Source organism: Sinocyclocheilus grahami, unplaced genomic scaffold (assembly GCF_001515645.1).
Source record: "Sinocyclocheilus grahami isolate Dianchi unplaced genomic scaffold, SAMN03320097.WGS_v1.1 scaffold45.1, whole genome shotgun sequence".
NCBI classification, from domain to species: Eukaryota; Metazoa; Chordata; class Actinopteri; order Cypriniformes; family Cyprinidae; genus Sinocyclocheilus; species Sinocyclocheilus grahami.
In genome coordinates, this window is record NW_015505224.1 from 1,956,639 (window position 1) to 1,977,180 (window position 20,542).

Here is a 20,542-nt window from a genome sequence, read left to right on the forward strand (position 1 = left end):
ATGAGCGGAGCTGCTTTGATTACAGCCATTACCAGGGAAACTGCTAGTTTTATCACTCTAAAAGGCAAAGCGCCTCCTGCTGGCAGAGAATGAATTTGCATTTTCAATAAGCCCGTCTCCAGCAACATTTCCAGTTTTCTGCAGCGACTCTGAGCACTTTTCATACCCTTTTTTTCTGGCTGAAGCACATTTGTTTCAATCTATATGATCTATAATCAGCCTACACTACCTTTTGAACAGTAAGAAATGTAAGTTTTTTTTTTTTTTTTAAGAATTCTCTTCTGCTCACCAAGACTGCATTTATTTGATCCAAAGTACAACAAAAACAGTAACATTTTGAAATATTTGTACTATTTAAAATGGTTTTCTATTTGAATAGATTTTAAAATGTAATTTATTCCTGTGATCAAAGCTAAATTTTAAACATAATTTCTCCAGTCTTCAGTGCCACATGATCCTTCAGAAATCATTCTAATATGCTGATTTGCTGATTATCAATATTTAAAACAGCCGAGTACATTTTTTTCAGGATTCTTTGATGAATAGAAAGATCCAAAGATCAGCATTTATCTGAAATAAAAAGCTTTTGTAACATACACTATTCCATTCAAAAGCTTGGAGTCAGTATAATTTTTATTATTTTTTGGGGAAAGAAATTATAGAAATTAATACTTTTATTTAGCAAGGATGCTTAAAATTTATCAAAAGTGATGATAAAGGCAAATTAAGAAATATATCGTGATATAAATTTTGGCCATATCGTCCAGCCCTAGGCACGTTTATAGTAAAGTTAACTAATTCAGGGTAAAACTACTGCATACTGGATTGAGATACAGTTCAGTGAGGGTTTATAAGGAAGAATTATTCACTGGACTTACAAAAAAAAACTGAATATAAAAACAATATGAACTGTGACTGGTTGCTTTATATGATGGTCAAAAAGCATCTTCACATCTAAGTATGCAAAACAGATCAGATGCAATGCTGAAAGTCTAGCTATGTGAGACTAGTCGGTCTATCACTCTGCCGTCAACAATATTTGGTCAGTTTGACCCACTGCAATTCTGGGCATTTGCGAGCAGTACAAAAGCGTCCAGCGTTGGAATGGCCATGTAACATCCAGGAGCCAGTTGCTTCTGAGTCAGCTGCTCTTTGCCACGGTAGGAATTTCTAACCACTAATGATTATTCAGTTCAATCCAGTGGTCAGAAACAGACACTTGGAATAACAGCAGAACGGAGAGGAGCTCTATTTTATTACTGTGAGAGTGGCCATTTTTAAGAGATGCCACTGATAGGATGGTAATAAAGTGATAAAGTATTTAAAATGTACTGAGTATGGTCTGAAAAAAATCTACTGAGTGAAATCCAGACTCTCAGTTATGAATGGGGGAGAGGACAGACAGATGGGTTACCGAAGAGCATATAAAGACAAGCTACTGCCCAGCAGAAATGACTGTTAGCCAATGTTTCTTCAAATTCAAAAGGTTTTGATATAAAAAAAATGATAATCTCAAATACTTATCCAGACTTAGCTGAATAAATCACAGCACATAATGTAGCCTGATTGTGTTTTACAAAGGCTCAAAATAAAATGTTTAGTATAAAATGCTTTAGTGTCATATTCTTTACATGGTACTATCAGATAAATCCATGGAAATACCATGGAACTTTTTAACTAGAATGTGGAAAACAAAACATATACTGTATTTTTTATTGATTTATTTTAAATTCATATAATAATAATAATAATATTAATAATGTTTTTTTTTTTTTTAAAGGAAAAAACTTAACTAATTAACTGTAACCTTACCATACAGTGAAAAATTTAAATGATTTAACAACATATTATGTGGAATTTGACTGTCAGATTTATGGTTTTTGGAAGAAAAATTATTACTGCATTTACAGGGAAAAACTAAGGTCCCTGTGTGACATCACATGATTATGTTTTATTTAAATAGTTTTGTATCTTTATTTTTTTAACAGTATACATTAGGGTGTTTTGTGTTACATGTCGTTATTTAGTTCATGTTTATTGCATTATTTTGGTGCAGTGTGTTACCTAGATGGCGTTTTGTCTTTGTGTGTATGACCCTGCACCGCCTATACAAGATTATTGCCCATGTTTTATGAACAGACCTCTTACGATGAGCTCTGATTCCCTGATTATCCATTTTAATGTAAAAAGCAAGATTTTGGTTGATCAAGTAAATTAAATTCAATAGGTTTTAATGTTTTTTTTTTACACTGTAAATGAAAATGAGCAATGTTAGAGATAGAAAGATGTGTTTTGTTACTGTCTCATGAGGGAATGATTGGTACTCTGGTCTCTCTTTAAATAGACCGCAGATCACTTTTATGTGCAGCCTCTCTGAGTTCTTCAAGTCAAAGTATTTCTTTACAGGCTGTGGCCATTGATCTTATCAAAATGGCTTCTCTGCCTCCTCTCAAAGCTTTCTGAACCAAGCATCAGCAGAAAGAGACAAATAAATAATCTTGCAGTGTTTCTGACAAGCCATAATCATCAGTCTCATGATCAAACTGAAATCACAGCGCAGAAATGCACTGCAGTCGGGGAGAAAAGTGGCACAGCGCACATACCGGTAAATTAATTCCACACCAGCGCTTACATAACCAATGTGGCCTCAGACAAACTATGCCAGCATGAATATGTAATTCATCTTAAAAGTGCAGAGATGGTGAACCACAGAAAAAAAGACAACCTTGGAGCTGGTCATGAAAAGGTGCAAACACACAGCGGGACCAGCCGCAAGAGGATGTGGACATACAGACACTGTCCCAACAGATTCCAGCCGAGCTCAGACGGAGAGGAAAAGAGTGGCATGGAAAGTTGTGATTCAGTGCAGTCAGCTGAGACTGAGTCGACGTTAATGAGCTCTCCCTCTGTATATACGTCTGCAGGAAGCTACAGCCTTACATAAATACTTGGCACATAAAAGCATCTCATAAATGGAAACAGTAAAGCAAGGAGAGGAGATGGAACGAGGGGTTTTGGAGATCCTAAACCTGTGAGACAAAGTGAGACACAGCCAGTCAGTGAAGCACACACTGTCCTTACAGAGACAGTGAGCTGACCGCATTTACTAAGGCTGTATTTCAGAGCCCTGTAACATATGAGAGTGATTTAACTCAACTATTATTTTCCGACTCACTGACGCAAGCACCTTTCCACCCCCTTAGGTGATCTCATCTGGAGCCGAGTCTGGACGCTGCTGACACGCAGTAACAGGCCGCTCTATTTCAGGCTTTTACTGTATAAGAATGTGCCATGAGCTGAGTCACATCCACTTTAAACACAAATGGGAATCTCAGTATACTTGGGGGCGTTTCAATCTAAACTTCATCCCTTTCGAGAACGAAATGTCAATAGATCAGGCCGCATGCTGGGCAAGAAGCTTAGTGGTATTTGACTAGTTTGAAGAAGCTTTGTGTAAGCACTGGGCGAGGAGTGATTGGAGTGTGTGCTGGATGTCGGATGTTCCAATCCAAGCCAGTTGTTCATACGCCAACTTTTAGCTTCATATTCACTATTAAAGTAAAGGTTCCAAAAGGGGGTTTTCACTATAATTCTATAGAAGAACCATTTACAGTGAACTGTTCGTAAAATAACCAATTTTGCTCAGAACCTTTTTCCACTATAAAGAACATTCGGTGCAATGGAATGGTTTCATTGATGGTTCTTCTTGGAGCTGTAGATGCTAATAAATAACCTTTATGTTTAAGAGTGTACTTCCAAAACACAGTCTCCACAAAACAAAAAAAATCTAACAGCTTAATGAGTCCTGTAAATCAATCCATTCACAAGGCCCTGCTCACACACACAAACAAACCAGCTACAAAAAGAGCTAAACAAACACTCTTTACAACAGATATAAATTCCTACACACTCTTAAAAATAAAGGTTCCAAAGGAGGTTTTTACAGTGATGTCGTAAAAGAACCATTTTTGGTTCTCCAAAGAACTATCAGTGAACATTTCCTAAAGTAAACCAATTTTGGGAAATGGGAAAAACCTCAGTAATCTCACATGTGTCTCCTGCTGAGTTCCAGAAAAGATCTCAAATTTTCAAACTATGCTCAGATTTGACAAGATACCAAAAGTCAGAGATCTCAGTAATATAAACTCAAACATTTCTCATCAACTTCTTCCAATGATCTGAGCTTTCACATTCATTTTATAGATCTTTGTTCTTACTGTATATCAACAATCATTTCATGTTGCCTATTTTTATTTCTCCAAAGAAAAGACTAGGAATTTCAGAAGAAACATCTGAGACAAAGTTTATACTTAAATGAAGCATGAATGAGATTTCTGTAATGTCTTTTGAGACATATTGTTCTCTGAGATCTCAAAATAACACATTACCATTAACTTCGTGCCCTGCAATCATTCTCCCACAGATCTCTCATCAACAGAAAGCACTAACAGTGCTGCTAAACTTCAAAGAGCTTCTTCTCACCCCAGTGATATCAGCTTTGAGAAAGTTAATCATTCGTTTCACATCACTTCAAAGCTCTTGTGAGCTGCAGTGGTAATCTGAACTCTCGTGCATTTGGAGGGTGTAATAAATACAGTCGTGCTGCTGACATACCCATAGTGCTCTGCATGGCTGCCTCCTCGCGTCTCCCCAGTCTGTCCTGGAGGTACAATCCCAGTCTGCTCACTCTACTCCTCTCTCAGTCTTACACACACTCCTTCTATCTCTTTCCTTCTCTCTCACACGCTCATTCTTTCTGCTCCTCCTCCTCATGCCAAAGTTTGCTCTCTTTTCTCTGGTAGAAACCCCCTTCCTCTCTGTCCTGTCCTCTCCTCTCTTTCCCTGCTGTTTGCTGCCACAGTACCGCCCCCTTCTCCTGCTACTCTCCTCCCTCTCTCACTTGTCTATGGCCCCTTGCTCCTCCACCACCCCCATCCTCACTCACATTTAATCCCTTCTCATGCTCACTCCCTCTCTTTTCCCTTGTCTTTCTTCTACTTTTTTTCTTTTCTTCATCTCTGTCCACTACGATGTGTGTGGAAAATAGAAAGACTGTGTCCTGTTTTTAAGACTGACCCTCAGTGGCTGCTTTAATCCTATAATGCCTACTGTTATCATATTTGATAAGCAAATTTCTAAAGCCTCTAAATTATTGACATGATCAAAACCTTGCTGAAAAACCTCTCATCTGACTGATAGTTTATACTTTTTTAGCAAGTAAAAGACTTTTTAGTTCAAGTGTAAAAACATCCCCCTTCAAGTCATGGCACACAAGTTATTTTGCTGTAGAATCTTTAGTGGTTTTTATAAAGTAAACAAGAATTATTTTTATATTTCAAGATGAACACTTACTAGACTGAATCAATGTAGGTTTATGTGATAATCCATACATAATTTTTAGAAACAAAAATACTGGGAGATATTGACAACTTTTATGTAAGACGTCTGTCATACTGTTGTTAAAAATTACATTACTTACTGTTTTGCCATATAAATATTATTAACTGCACCAAACTGAATATTTTTTCCTCTCTTTGGGCCCCTGAATAAAATTGAGGAGCCTTTTTCTTTTTCTCTAAGTATTAGCTCCATATTCTCCATATTATTTTAATTGTTTTTTTTGTCTAAAGGTTCAATAAACCATTCTATTTATTTTTCTGACTACTATTTCATATGTCAGGCTTTACAGGGTAATGTGACTAACACACACACACACACATGCAGGTAAACACTGTGTGTAAAGAGTATGTTGTCCACTAACTGGATTAGAGTAAAACCCCTCCAATCAAGTCAAACTCTTCGTCTGTTTAGTGGATTTTCTTGGGATATGTACGTTAATCTCAAGGCATGCTGGGACATAAACGCATGACTCACTCTAAACACTGACTCATCACATGTCCACATGCCCTGTTAATGCTTTAACATACGAAAAACTGCAGTAAACACACGCCGTCACCACAAATGTGCAGATAAAGAGCATCACAAAGAGTCTGTTGTGCTGTATGACATCACACTGAAAGTTTCATGCAAAGCAAACACCGGGATCCAATCAAATCTTTGTGAGGACAAGGACTGAAAAACAACAGGGTGTTTGGGCGTTTCTTTCCAATTTGGCCCTCTGGACTTTTATTTGAATGTACTTTACATTTTTATGTTTAATAACAATGTCTATTAGTGTACAGTATATACATGCATCACAGGAGAATTCAGCCATTTTTTACATTTTTATTAACTTTTTTATGAATTAACAAATGACACATTACCATGTGATGGTAAGGACATAACTGAGCAAAGACACCCAAATAAATAATACTTTCACACTTTTTTCATTTGACAACATTATAGTTTAAAATAACAACACTATTATATGACTACCTTGATTTGTCTTTGTTTTCTTCACACAATATGTTTTCATTGACACTGTTGTCTCCTTAATAGCCAAGTTCACTAAAGTTGAACAAAAACTTAACAAGGAGCAAAATCGTTGTGGTGAACAAACAAAAATGACAGCACATTTGTGGAAAAGTTTTACACTTAATTTGAATAAAATTCTTACTAAATAATTTATATGAATTTCACACTTACACCAAAATGATTTTTATATTTAATTTACCTTATATCTTTTTATTTCTATTTTAAAAATAATTAAAATACTTATTGTTTTTATAATGTTGATTTTTCATATTTTAAAATGTAAAAATAATCTTAAAAAGTCTGGCTCTGGGACAAGGTTTCAAAAAATATATATACAGTACTATCCAAAAGTTTGGGGTCAGTAAGATTTTTTTTTTTAAGTAATACTTTCTTTTCGTTTTTACTGTTGAACTGTTGAGTCTGGAAAAATTTTCATGGTTTCCAGAAAAATATTAAGTAGCACGACTGTTTTCAACATTAATAATAATAAGTACCATTATTAATAATTAAGCACCAATAGTAATTGAGCATCAAATGAACATTAGAATGATTTGTGAATAATCATGTGACACTTGCTAAAAATCAAACTTTGCCATCACAGGAATAAATGACATTTAAAATACATTAAAATAGAAAAAAAATTATATATATATATATATATATATATATATATACAGGTGCATCTCAAAAAATTTGAATATCGTGAAAAAGTTAATTTTTTGTAACTTATTTCAAAAAGTGATACTTTCATATATTCTATATTCATTACATGTAAAGTAAAATATTTTTTAAAAATTTGTTTTAATTTTGATGATTAGTGCTTACAGCTCATGAAAAAATCCAGTATCTCAAAACATTAGAATATTTCCTAAGATCAATAAAAAAAGGATTTGCAAAACAGAAAAGCTCAAGTTCTTTAAAGTATGTTAATTTATGCACTCAATACTTGGTCAGGGCTCCTTAAGCACAAATGACAGCATCAGTGAGGTGAGGCATGGAAGTGATCAGCCTGTGGCACTGCTGAGGCACTATTGAGTCTTCAGCTTGTCTGTATTGTTGAATCGACTGTTTCTCATCTTTTTCCTGAAAATATCCCATAGATTCAATATGGGGTTCAGGTCAGGCATGTTGGCTGGCCAATCAAGCACAGTAATATCATGGCCAGCAAACCACTTGGAAGTGGTTTTGGCACTGTGGGCAGGTGCTAAAGTCCTGCTGGAAAAGGAAATCAGCATCTCCATAAAGCTTGTCAGCAGATGAAAGCTTAAAGTGCTCCAAAATGTCCTGGTAGATGGGTGCATTTACTTTGGACTTGATAAAACACAATAGACTAACACCAGCAGACGTCACGGCAACCCAAATTATCAATGACTTCAGGAACTTCACACTGGACTTCAAGCAGCTTGGATTCTGTTCCTCTCCAGTCTTCCTCCAGACTCCAGACCTTGATTTCCAAAGCAAATGCAAAATTTACTTTCATCTGAAAAGAGGACTTTGGACCACTGAGCAACAGTCCAGTTCTTTTTCTCCTTAGCCCAGGTAAGATGCTTCTGACGTTGTTTCTGTTTCAGAAGTGGCTTGGTAGCCCTTTTCCTGAAGATGTCTGAGTGTGGTGACTCTTGATGCACTGACTCCAGCTTCAGTCCACTCCTTGTGAAGCTCTCCCAAGTGTTTGAATCGGCTCTGCTTGACAGTATTCTCAAGCTTGCGGTCATCACTGTTGCTTGTGCACCTTTTCCTACCCAATTTCTTCCTTCCAGTCAACTCTGCATTTAATATGCTTTGTAACAGCACTCTGTGAACAGCCACCCCTTTCAGTAATAACCTTCTGTGACTTACCCTCTTTGTGGAGGATGTCAATGATTGTCTTCTGGACCATTGCCAAGTCAGCAGTCTTCCCCATTATTGTGGTTTCAAAGAGCAAGAGATACCCAGAATTTAAACTGTAGGGATGGTCATTTAATGAAACTCAAATGCAAATATTCTAATATTTTGAGATACTGGAATTTTTACTTTTATGAGCTGTAAGCTCTAATCATCAAAATAAAAATAAAAAAAACTTTTGAAATGTTTTACTTTACATGTAATGTATCTCGAATATATGAACGTTTCACTTTTTGAAATAAAAAAAACTTTTTCACGCTATTCTAATTTTTTTAGATGCACCTGTATATATATATATATATATATATAATAAAAGTTAAAGCATTTTAATACAAACCAATCCCTGGGACAGAGAAGTGCTGTATTTGAAGAATCAGCCAATTATCTAACGTTTTGCCTTTCAACAGGTCCCATTCACTTGTTCTCCCCTTTCAATCATTTACCACTCCATTCCTTATTTACTGGCCATTCCCAAACAAAAGCAAGGAAGCATGGCGTGTTATGTTCCTAACCTGCATTCACAAGGAACAGTAAATACAGGCATCCTGAGTGAGTGTGGGACTCTCAAGTGAAGTGAAAAAGTGGAATGAGAGGGATAGAGAAAGACAGACCGAGAGAGAGAGAGAGAGATAGGAAAGAGAGCTAATGAAGCATTAGGAACAGATGAGCATCCGAGTGATTAATGGACACTTGCCCTACAGGGAAGTTATCATATGAACATACACTCCACATATACTCACTAGGGAGACTTAACATGATACTCTCAACCACAGTGCACACACATATCTCAAAGTACATCCGGCCAACTTCATTCTCCACATATGCACCAATGCTTACACACATGCTGGGTACAATTTATTATATGTAATCTGGATTACATAATCAGATTACAAAAATTAGAAAAGAAAATTTAAATCAAATTATTTTACATTTTAAAATAATCAGACTATAGTTACTTTTTAATTGATTACATGATAACTGAATATTCACAAAACAGCAGTAAATTATTCATGAATTAATTATAATTCATTGATTCTCCTTTTTTCTAGTATTTTATCTATTAAATGTTACTTTCTGAGAAAGCCTATTGTTTATATAAGTTTGGAAACTCCAGTTTTATGGAATTGTGTCTTATAATTACATGGAAAATTGAGAGGCCACATAGCATAAACAAACAAAATATTTAATCTTTAAACTGTTGTATTCTGATTGTTTTATTTTAAAATTAAGAATGTATTTTTATTGAACATTTTAGGATTTAATTATCAGCTTTTCATACATTTTCAGACACCCTGCAGTTCCTTCACAATCCCAAGTTTGGGAAACCCTGATCATGTAAAGCTTATAGCACTGGATGTTGTTGATAAAAAATAATGGAATATATTTTCTTTTTCTTTATATTTTTATTTCGATATGGTACAATATTATAAATCAATGTGGTAAGCGAGTTAAAAGTAAAACAGGTCAAAGTAAAAAGGTCAAAAGTAATCTAAAAGTAATCAAAGAGTAGTCAGATTACAGTAGATTACTTCAAATGTGTAATGTAATAGAAAATGTTATTAACTACAATTTTCATAATGTAATTTGTATTCAGTAATGGACAACAAGTAGTTAGTAATCTGCAAAGAACTGCTTTCAGAACACTATGGACATGCAAACTTTGTTTCTTCCAGTACTGTTCTGGTTAAAGCTGTTGTTAGCGGGTTAATGAACAGCTTGATTAAGTATGAATGGAGGAAGGGGAATTCTCAGTCCCCCCAAACTTCCCAGTCCCACTTTCTCTATTCAATTCAAAGGGGAAGAAATGGAACGGAATAGAGTTGGTTAGGAAAGAGAGAAAATTAATGATAGTGAAGGACAAAAGACTGAACAAGAACCTAATCCCCCTTCCACCCCCCACATAAACCCACCCACACACACACACACACACACACACACTGATTTGATCAAGCATGTACACACACATGCAGATGGACACACACAAAATGAGAGGTCCTCAAAACCTCCAACAAAACACTCGACCCCTCATCTCAGAGAGAGAGAGAGAGAGAGAGAGACGGGGCAAAAACGCAAAACAACTGTTGAGTGGCAGACGGGTTGTGCTGGGGGCTCTTAAGGGTTTCATCGCTAAAATGAGCACAACTCGGCTGAATCTCCAGAAAATTAGACATATTCCACACCCTTTGTGTGTTCATTTAATAAATATTTAGTTCAGTTTGATTATGTTTTCAGTTGCCAATAAGACAGCTCTGTTTTAACACACTTTATGATGTTTAAAGTCAACATGAAACTGTTTATTTTCTAAAAGCACTCATTGGACATGATTCATCAGTGCATTTTATTCCTAAAAAAGTCTGTCTTTGTAATCTTTGATAAGAATGTATTAACATGCTTGGTCTCAAACCTTGGCGTCACTTTTTCAACCCATTCCCTCCACCCACTTGACACACTTAAGCCACATTTCACAAGCCAATCAAATTTTCAAAGTAAAAAAATCTGCCCAGAATTTTTTCTTGCTGTATAATCTAAAATATGTCACATTAAAGAAGTAAAATGGGTTGCAGATGATGTTTCATGTTGACTTTCTCCATTTATTAATTAGTGGACTTCATGCACAAAAATCTGCATGTTTGGCTGAATATACAAATTCTTTTTACAAAGAAATTAGTACTTTTATTCAGCAAGGATGCATTAAATTAAACAAAAGTGACAGTAATAACATTTACAATGTTACAAAAGTCTTGCTGTATAATCTAAAATATGTCACATTAAAGAAGTAAAATGGGTTGCAGATGATGTTTCATGTTGACTTTCTCCATTAATTAGTGGACTTCATGCACAAAAATCAGCATGTTTGGCTGAATATACAAATTCTTTTTACAAAGAAATTTGTACTTTTATTCAGCAAGGATGCATTAAATTAAACAAAAGTGACAGTAATAACATTTACAATGTTACAAAAGATTTCTATTTCAAATCAACGCTGTTCTTTCTAAATAAAAATAAATACATTTCCATCAAAAAATACTTATGGTTTCCACACAAATATTAATGCAGAACAACTGTTTTCAACATTGATAATAATAAGAAATGTTTCTTGAGCAGCAAAGTAGCATATTAGAATGATTTGTGTCATGTGACACTAAAGACTGAAGTAATGATGCTGAAAATTCAGCTATAAATACATTTCCATCAAAAAATACTTATGGTTTCCACACAAATATTAATGCAGAACAACTGTTTTCAACATTGATAATGATAAGAAATGTTTCTTGAGCAGCAAAGTAGCATATTAGAATAATTTGTGTCATGTGACACTAAAGACAGGAGTAATGATGCTGAAAATTCAGCTTCGCCATCACAGAAAATAATTACATTTTAAAATATATTACAATTGAAAACAGTCACTTTAAATGGTAATTAATTTTTCACAATATTACTGTTTTTAATGTATTTTAGATCAAATAAATGCAGCCTTGGTGAGCATAAGAGACTTCTTTCAAAAACATTAAGTTTCATGTTCACTTTCTAGATACAGTAATCCTACAGATTTTGCCCTTTAAAATGAGCATAAAAATGTTTTTAAAAATCTGCATTGAATTTAGGGCCTCCTAATGAGGAACAAATCACAAAATGTATGTTGGATCAGAGCATGATGCCCATGAATCTTTCCTCTTCACCCCTGAGGGACATGAGAGGAGCATGCCGACAAAACTCCTAGCAGAAGGAAAACATGTTTTACCATCTACATGATCAAAGATTGCAGTGTGGAATGCAGACTAATCTTTGATTAACTTTCTACTGGAGGCACATACATAACAAAATCATGGGTTCAGAGAAGGATATCAAATCTGGGATTGTGTAAATACACCTCTAGCTCTGAGCTCAGACCCCCCAGGATCACAGACCTCCATCACAAAGCACTGAGCTTATGCCAAACACATCTGCTGTCATAACACATCCCATACACTCTCCACATACACACCACCGGTGACAGAAACACACATTCATACAGTACAACACTTACAGCGCCAGAAATGTCACATAGACACACAAGCAGACTTCATAAACATACACAGAGCCCTGGTCTGAGCTGCTGTAATGAATGGCGTGTAATGAAACTGTATGTTTGAAGCTGCCAGCAGGTCTGAGCACTGCAAACCAATCTTCTTTTACTGCTCTGCTCTCTGCCATGGAAAAGCAATAAAACCACTGAGGTGATCTGGAGAGGAGAGAAGGATGAGCGGGAGCTCTGTGTCCTTTTTGTGCTATGTTGAGTGGGAGTGCATATAACAATGTAAAAAAAAGACAGCTTGGACGTTGAGTGGAGGACATATGGGCATGATGTACCTCTACTCTTCTACTCAGTGTGCGGAAAATGAAAAATGCTGAATAAATATATTTTATAAATATTTTTTTCGTTTTCGGAGAGTTTATATTCTTAGAATCCCCCATGAGTGGACGTCAGCTCTACAACGTATGTGGAAAGACAGCAAACCAGGGTCAGGACTAAAACCAAAGAGGTGTGTAATACCTGGTGTCCATCATCACAACACTTACTGGCTGATAGCACCCCAATAATAGGGAAAAAAAAACTCCAAAACTTACAAAATTACAAATATGAATTCCTGAATATCTCAATGTTTTCTGAGATTAAACAGACAATGTGATTAAAAACAAAGCAAGCAGAGATTCTTTTCAGCTCATTAATCATGTAGAGTTCTCAAAATGTGTTCAGATTTTCCCAAATCCAGTCAAAATTCAAAGATTTCAATATGAACTCAAATATTCCTGAAAAGAAAAAAAAAAACCTTTTGGAAAGGATATAATAATAGAAAAAATATATATATATATTGTTGTTGTATAGATAATAATATTTAAATAATATTAAACATTATTTTATTTAAACTCTATAAATGTTATTATTATTATTATTCCTAAATCATTTTTATAAAATATGAACGCAAATATTTTTCATCAAAATCTAAAAGAAAATAATAATTATAAAATAATAATAATAATAGGCCTAATAATAAGTAGTAGAAGTAGTGTTTTTGTTGTTATTAATAATAAAATAAAAAACACTACTTTTTATTTTATTTATAAGAATAATAGTATATGCATTATTATCATCCTTATAATTATAATGATTTATTATTACACAAAGTTGATATTTAAATTATACATAACTAAGAACTCTATTAAGTTTCCTTAGCAATGAAAGAGTAACCTCTGAGCAATATTTTATTTTGGATACTGCTGTCAAAGAAAATTAAATAAGGGGATAAATATCAAGACAGATATCAGAAACACACCTGTTCCTGACACCAGCTGCAAAATCCAAGAGCTGCCAAATGCTGTTTTATGGGTGTAAAGGGTCAAGTGAGGTCAAAGGTCGAAAGACCAGGGTTTTAAAATAGTTCATGAGTTTGTGGTCTCAGTCACGACATGACCTCAGGTGGAAACACCAAACATAGCATCATTAGCAAAGGTCACATTGACAAATTAGATAATGTCTTCGAATCATGAAAACATTTTTGCAGAGAGAGTCATAGGCTTTCATTTGCTGATCATGCCTCAGCACACTTTAACAGTGTATGGAAAGAATAATATACAAACTCAATTCCAAAAAAGTTGAGACACTGTACAGATTGTGAGTAAAAAAGGAATGGAATAATTTACAAATCTCATAAACTTATATTTTATTCACAATAGAATATAGATAACATATCAAATGTTGAATGTGAGACATTTTGAAATGTCATGCCAAATATTGGCTCATTTTGGATTTCATGAGAGCTACACATTCCAAAAAAGTTGGGACAGGTAGCAATAAGAGGCCGGAAAAGTTAAATGTACATATAAGGAACAGCTGGAGGACCAATTTGCAACTTATTAGGTCAATTGGCAACATGATTGGGTATAAACGCTATAGATCTATAGTCTATTGCAGAGTTAGTCATCTTTGCTTTGGGAGAGCTGCTAACATAAGCACTGAAAGATGTTTTACACCGACAGTTATTTCCCATAACTAAACAAAGTGATTAATCAGTCTATGAAGAGAGAGCGAGAGCAGGGGAAGGCAGAGGGCAGTTAGACATCTGAAGCTTCTTGTGTCATTCAGCAGAAAGATTACAAATCACTGAGGGGCACAATATCACTGCTCTGGTTTTATAGGACAGAGGAAAAGGGGGTAACATGAGGCGTCTTTTAAACTGTGCACACACAAATCTCAGGCCTGCCCTGCACTCTCTCAGTAAATCTTAGCAGGAGAAGAGGTGGGAGCAGGCAATGTGTCAGAGACTCTTTACTCTGCCTGTCTTTTCATTCATTTCCCATTAACTCCCAGCATGCTCGTTGTTTATGTTCCACTGGTATGTAGGGAGGGTCAGACCAGCACTGCTAACACAGCAGTGGCTCCCAGTGTAAAATGCTATGAGAATGACATGGTTTGATGAAACACACATTGATTGTATGATAATATCTCTGGCGAACATGTCAATGTAACACTTCACCAAAAAATTACATGAAACATTTTACAAAATGTGACCCTGGACCACAAAACCAGTCTTAAGTTGCTTGGGTATATTTGTAGCAATAGCCAAAAACACATTGCATGGGTCAAAATTATAGATTTTTCTTTTATGCTAAAAATCATTAGCATAAATGCGAACTTCATTTGGACAACTTTAATGGCGATTTTCTCAATATTTAGATTTTTCTGCACCCTCAGATTCCAGATGTTCAGTTAGTTGTATAGTTGTATCTCAGTCAAATAGTTTCATATCCTAACAAACCATACATCAATGGAATGCTTATTTATTCAGCTTTCAGATGATGTATAAATCTCAATTTCATAAAATTGACCCTTATGACTGGTTTTGTGGTCCAGACTCCAGGGTCACAAATATGGACAATTGTTTCAAAGACATTATTACTATACTTTTACTCAACAATAAATGCTTTCTATTAATCAAAGTATCATGATTTCAAGAAGAATATTGCACAGATAAAAACATTTCAACATTGATATTAATAAGAAATTACTCTTGATCAGAAAATCAGCATATTATAATGATTTCTGAAGGATCATGTGACACTGAAGACTGGAGTAATGACTGCTGAAAATTCAGATAAAAAAATCAGACAACAGTTATTTTAAACTGTAATAATATTTTACAATATTACTTTTACTGTATTATAAATTATTTATTGTATTTTAAAGTTTCAAGTAAATGCAGCCTTGGTGTGCTTCTTTTAAAAAACATGTGTCACAGTAATAATGTCATAATACAACAACTCTTACTGGATCTAAAATCAAGAGGTTTCATAAGCTAAATAAATAAATAAATATTTTTTATACTGTATGTTCATATAATTTTTTCTCCCTCTGTACCAATAAGAAACCATTCGTGTATCTCTGGAAATATTCTTATAAAATATAATCCATTAAAAACACAAAGTCTGGTCAGTAACTAAGCTTCTGATGCCATTTCTTCCACAGAGAGGAAGAGAGGTCGTTCTCCTGAAGGAAACAGACAGCTGCTAAAACGAGTTTGAGCATAGATTGAGAGCTGCAGGGGCGGAGCAGCTGCTTAGACCACACACACACACATACACACACACATGAAACACAAAATCCTTAAGAACTGCCAGTCATGTGCTCAAACTGCATACTAACCAGATGAGTGGAGCCAAAGGGGCCAAATCTGTAATCTGAAAAAGGGCACTCTCCTGGTTGTGATTTCACCACAACCATGGTAGTGAATCAAAAACATGGTGTTACTATAGTGCCATGTTCAAAAATCTATTGTCAATAATAAATCCCATCCTCCAAACCCTGCCCTCTGACCCTTACAGCCCATCCCATCTAGACTCCGCTCGGCCAGTATCCATGCCACTGTCACACTCGGCACTGGTCATCCATCATGAACCTGACCCCCGTACAAAATAAACTTCAAAGTGCTGGATGGCACCTTAATTCAAATTTCCCTGTGGGGTAAAAACTCAGCCAGACACATATTCACGCCATTAATCAATGTCCAGGCTCCCGCAGAAGCGATAATCAGCTGTGACGGCGAGGAAATGCTTGTTCCCACTGAGTACAACTCTGCTGATGCCTGTAAAATTGACATCAACACAATTTTTGCAGATTATTATGTTTATCTTAGTCAGTTGAGTTTCAACAGATTTAAAGCAGTCGCTCACTTTTTCATACAGTGGTTTTGCTGTTTCCTAACCAGGTGTCACCTGGAAAGATTTTAACATGCAATTCATCTGTATTCACTGAAAACCTGCGCAACAAGAACCATGAACCAAAACACTAGTGACAGCTGTGTTCGAAACACTGCTTTGCTAAGCTTCAATATGTTTACAAATCACTTGTTTCTAATCAGTGATTCAGAGCACATATCAAAATGGGGATAGTTCACCCAAAAATGAAAATTCTGTCATTAATTACTCACCCTCATGTCGTTCCAAACACGTAAGACCTTCGTTCATCTTCGGAACACAAATGAAGATATTTTTGATGAAATCCGAGAGCTCTCTGACCATGCATAGACAGAAAGGTAGTAAGGACATCAGTAAAACAGTCAATGTGACATCAGTGGCTCAACTTCAATTTTGCGAAGCTACGAGAATACTTTTTTGTGCACAAAGAAAACAAAAATCAGCATTGTTTACGCTCAGGGGAAAGCGCATGTATGCGTCGTGGTACTCGCCAAAATGTCGGAAGACGGTAACTTGGGGGAGAAGAATTGTTAAATAAATTGTTATATTTGTTTTCTTTGCACACAAAAAGTATTTTGTAGCTTCGCAAAATTGAAGTTGAGCCACTGATGTCACATGGACTGTTTTACTGATGTCCTTACTACGTTTCTGTCTGGTTAGAGAGCTCTCGGATTTCATCAAAAATATCTTAATTTGTCTTACGGGGTTTGGAACAACATGAAGGTGAGTAATTAATGACAGAATTTTCATTTTGGGGTGAACTAACCCTTGAACTCGTATATCATTTCAGCATGTTTGCTTCTTTAGACACCATTTCAAAGTACCTAAATATTTACTAATATCAAGACTAGTAAATGTGGAATGTGGAATATCATAGATTACACTACAATACACTTAAATGTAAACACTTGCAATTGTTTTGAAGAACATGTCAATAAACACAATAAATCACTTCCGTCACTGCACAGCTAAGCCTAGATCTTAGAGACCACTGGTGCCAACAGTTTGTTCTCTTTTTAGCACTTTTTTGGCCACATTTGACTAATTTGTTGCCTTGTTTTAGTTCAATCATGGCCATGTTGTACTAATTCCTTCCCGTGTTTTAATTTAGTTAATCATGGCCATGACTGAACTAAAGCAAGAGAACAAATTGTACTAATTCACACATTGTACTAATTTGTTCCCTCACTTTAATTTAGTTAAGCCTAAATATTTACTAATATCAAGACTAGTAAATGTGGAATGTACTAATATCATAGATTACACTACAATACACTTAAATGTAAACACTTGCAATTGTTTTGAAGAACATGTCAATAAACACAATAAATCACTTCCGTCACTGCACAGCTAAGCCTAGATCTTAGAGACCACTGGTGCCAACAGTTTGTTCTCTTTTTAGCACTTTTTTGGCCACATTTGACTAATTTGTTGCCTTGTTTTAGTTCAATCATGGCCATGTTGTACTAATTCCTTCCCGTGTTTTAATTTAGTTAATCATGGCCATGACTGAACTAAAGCAAGAGAACAAATTGTACTAATTCACACATTGTACTAATTTGTTCCCTCACTTTAATTTAGTTAAATATTGCCACAATTATATAAAAAGAGTATACTAATTCGCTAAGTTGTACTAATTTGTTTCCTTATCTTAATTTAGTTTAATCGTGGACACAAATAATTCACTAAAATGAGGAAACAAGTTAGTACAACAAGGCCACAATAAAATAAGCAAACAAATCAATAGGTCACAGAAACAAATTCTTAATTTGTGGCCATGATATCTTGGATTTTGTTCTCTGCATGTCATGTGCAGGGGTTCATACTTGCTAAACATATACCTTGTATTTTCATAACTCTCCAAACGACATGCTTTTTACGGTTTTCATTGTGGAATCTGTCAAAATATGTTTCTTACCTTCCATAATCGGTCCTCATCCATGTTTGATGTTTAATAAACATGAATATATTGAATATACATGAAGAGCTGTACTGCGTTCCATGGAGATGTTAGTATGGGCGGGGCTACCCTGTATGACTACTGTCAAATGTTACATCACCTAATTAATATTCATGAGAAGGGTGTTCAAGATTTATAATGCATTCTCTTACCTTTTCAGATCCTTCGCCCTGATCCAAGGCTACTCTGAGTGCATTTTCATCATGCTTTAAAGATCATTAGCTTTTAGTGTCTTTAATTAACTGAGCCTAATTAAAACGAACACGGTGAGAGGTAAAAGTTATGACACTGATGGCAGGGTCCATTAAAGCCTGCTTGTTCTGTATGGCTGGGCTAAATGAATGATGGAAATCAATTCCATATGTCATGTCTGTTTCTCCAGAACTGACAGCAAGGATAGAGAGACATACTTTTGTCGTACCTTGCACAAAGGCCCAGAGAGCAGCTCCTAAAATGCTGCAGAGATCCAGGACGGATGGAGACTTTACACATCCCCAGAGTCCCACAGCAGTGTCCACCTCCACTCACACACACTCCTGCAGGGATACACACACACATACACAGGGTCAGGTGAAGTTCTGGAGCATGCAAAACACATTCACCAGAGGAAAGCTGAGGGAAAATTCATAATTACTATTAAAAAGTTCCATACGTCTAGTAAAAACAATAATAAAGTATAAGAGAACATCTAGAGAGCCTCTACCATCTGTTCATCTCTACAAGCGATACGACTGAGTTCAAGTATGCATACTGTACATCACACACCTGCTATGGAGTATTAGTTGCATGGTGTCAAGGTGAAAAGCCTGTTATTATGTTACCATGAAAGCATGATAAGGTCATGGCTTTCTGAGGGGCCCGTAGTTTTTCTTTCTTTGTATTTGGCCGTCAGACAGTGAGTTCACATGGGTTTCAGTGGACATAAAGCCAAGAGAGATTGCATTTTGTCAGGTACAGTATAATCTGTGAAAGTTTCAAGTTACTGAAACTGAAATTTCTCCTCAGTACATGTTATATCTGAGAGGAGTGGAAGAGCACACTGCCCCTCACTGGATACCAACCAACACTACCTCTGTGTGAAAAACCATAATAACTAATATAAAACTTAGCCACTTTGACTCAGGACTTTTTAGACATCCTGAATTTGGAAGTCAATGAATTTGGAAGAAATGAGTTTCAGTGCATTGTATCACATGTGACAAACATCTATGCATAGAGTGTTTCTGCTCTGCTATGTACATACTGTAAGTGTATGAATGAAACAAAAAGTGTAATGTAATGTTTTTTAAGTGTGCAAAATCTGAAAGACTACGGTACACTACAGTTACCTTACAGATCTTTTTGTTGTTGTTGTTGTTGCTGCTGTTTTTGATAGAAATCAGTACTTTATTCAGGAAGTAAGCATTAAATCGATCAAAAGTGACAGTAAAGACACATTTACAATGTGAAAAAAAAAACATTTAAATAAATGTTGCTCTTTTGAAATTTATTTTCAAAAAATCCTGAAAAAAATATCATGGTTCACACAAAATGTTTCTTCAGCACCAAATCAGAATATAAAAAATGATTTCTAAAAGATCATGTGACACTGAAGATTGGAGAAATGCTAAAGAAAATTCAGCTTTGCATCACAGGAATAAATTACATTTTAAAATATATTAAAATATAAAACAGTTATTTTAATTTGAAATAATATTTCACAATAGTACTGCTTTTACTCTATTTTTGATTCAATAAATACAGCCTTGGTAAAAAAGCTGCCCCAAACTTTTGAATGGCATACCATATCCATATAGCATACCACACCATATCCATATAGTATGGATCCAGTGTTCAAACTCAACACACTGGAGTAAAAAGTGCTTCAAACCTGCTGCACACTCATTTACAAAATAAATAAAAAACTACAACCGCAATACCTGCTCATAACTGCACAGAGGGATATGAGATATCACCACTGGGTTTACCCATAGTCCTCTACGGTTGAATCTGCAGGGACAGTCCTCTCTCTACCCTTATACACTTAAGCAGGAATGCTAGTTAATTGTTTAC

General features: G+C 35.4%; 1 protein-coding gene across 3 annotated transcripts in view; it reads right to left on the reverse strand.

Annotated features, from left to right (window-relative positions):
* The window catches only part of lzts2a (leucine zipper, putative tumor suppressor 2a), a 53,485-nt gene that overhangs the window by 18,363 nt on the left and 14,580 nt on the right, over positions 1-20,542 (reverse strand). For 2 of the 3 annotated variants that reach the window (XM_016268414.1, XM_016268415.1), the window contains exon 3: positions 18,912-19,026. The gene's annotated coding sequence lies outside the window, so the exon portion shown is untranslated. Of the gene's footprint in view, positions 1-4,614; positions 5,198-18,911; positions 19,027-20,542 lie in introns of those variants that run through there. The other variant, XM_016268412.1, reaches the window with a different exon arrangement.